Source organism: Hippocampus comes, unplaced genomic scaffold (genome assembly GCF_001891065.2).
Source record: "Hippocampus comes isolate QL1 unplaced genomic scaffold, H_comes_QL1_v1.1 C16989558, whole genome shotgun sequence".
In the NCBI taxonomy this organism is placed as follows: domain Eukaryota; kingdom Metazoa; phylum Chordata; class Actinopteri; order Syngnathiformes; family Syngnathidae; genus Hippocampus; species Hippocampus comes.
In genome coordinates, this window is record NW_017841681.1 from 1 (window position 1) to 1,593 (window position 1,593).

The window sequence follows — 1,593 nt, forward strand, 5'->3', positions numbered from 1 at the left end:
CTTCCCTGTCAGTGCAGTGCATGTACTGCATCACTTTTTTTGTTGTTCTTTATGTACCTGCTCTATATGTCTCAGTTTATTCGAATAATCATGATGTGCCGGGCGATGTCGTGTACGCCCCCGTGCTGTAGGTTCACAGGCAGACTAAAACAGCAAACATTTAAAATAACGCAACTGCATTCAGTGTTTGGAGATTCCTTTGAAAAAAATGTATTCCGACACAGTTACAAATTATCTCTTAAAAATGTAGTTAGTCACGTACTCCAAGTACCATAATATTAAAGTAATGTGACTTCTGCATCTTACTCCTTGTGGGTGGCCATCCTTATTGGCCCCATTGCATGTGGACTGTAACAACGAAAGGTGAAGAATACCATAGATCTATCTGCTGGATCTGGTGGGTCACCACCCCACTTGGCCCCAATGCATGCGGACTCCTAACTTAACATTTTAACGTTAAAACACCATTGCTCAATTTAATCAGTTGCTAAAAGGAAAAACTACCTCTAAGTTTCAAATTTGAGAAAACTAACCTGGTTGTTGCTTTCGGCCAGGTCTTCCACTTCCCCGCCCAGGACCTTCACGTTGCCCGTTCCCAACAGTAGCATCCCAAGCCTGCAGATCATCTGCCCTTGCAGCTGCAGCTTCACACCAGGCCTGGAGGTTGAAAATACTAACCATTATTTGTGTTTCTTTCTTGCCTTATATGACAGTTAGCATGCAAATAAACGTGAAGGTCATTTCACCTAAGAGCAGTGCTCAGTGCAGGTATCGGCTGATACTCCATGGCCTCCAAGCTCTGGACGCCATCTGTCACCTGAGACAAAGTTGCACATTATCATAATCAATCAATTTAAAAGGTCACCCAGATTATAAATGGTCCACTAACCTGCAGCAGGAGCATACGTGTGGGTTTGGCCTCCCAGGGCCTCTGAGTGTTCTGTGTGACAGCTGAAATGTTGTCATTGGCGCAGTCCGTGCCCCTCCATTGCTGCAGCTGTGCATACGCAGGCTGACTGATGTCCTGTAACGAGTCAACCTACAACAGAGAGGGAACGCTCCAGCACAGCACACTGTCCTTTTCATTCTGCTTTTATTTTTGCCTGCTGAGTGATACAATACTGCCCTCAAAAATACTTTGTATTGACATCGAAAGCTCGTATCCTAATGAGAACGTTTACAAAGGTAGTGAATGCTGATTTCTCATCAGGGTTCGTTCAAGGTCCCAAATGTTTGCCAACGGTTTTAATGGTTTTCCTTGTTTTTGTTCTTTTTCAGTTCAAAATTTCCATGCGAGAAGAAAAGCGGTCGGTGACCACGAAAACTGCTGGGGAACATTTGGTGAACGTCTTTTTGTCTACATTCAGTAAACATATTTCCCATTAGGAAACCATGGAAAGTAATTAACCTTTCTTAACCGTACCGAAAATATAAGTAACATGGTGGCATGCTAATGGTCATACACTTGTAAAAATTCAAAGCAAGAAACATCTTAGTGGCTCAAAACAAAAACAACAAAAAAATATTATTCATTGACATATTCCTAAAAATACTATATGGCAACAAATGTCAAATTGGGTGAGTTTAGGTGTG

General features: G+C 42.2%; 1 long non-coding RNA gene across 1 annotated transcript; it reads right to left on the reverse strand.

Moving 5' to 3' along the window:
• Window positions 1–528: 528 nt before the first annotated feature.
• LOC109509667 (uncharacterized) lies at window positions 529–1,088 on the reverse strand. Its single transcript, XR_002166986.1, has 3 exons — window positions 890–1,088; window positions 747–817; window positions 529–657 (listed from the first exon to the last, which is right to left on the reverse strand). It is a non-coding gene; the product is annotated as an uncharacterized LOC109509667 (long non-coding RNA).
• Window positions 1,089–1,593: the final 505 nt, after the last annotated feature.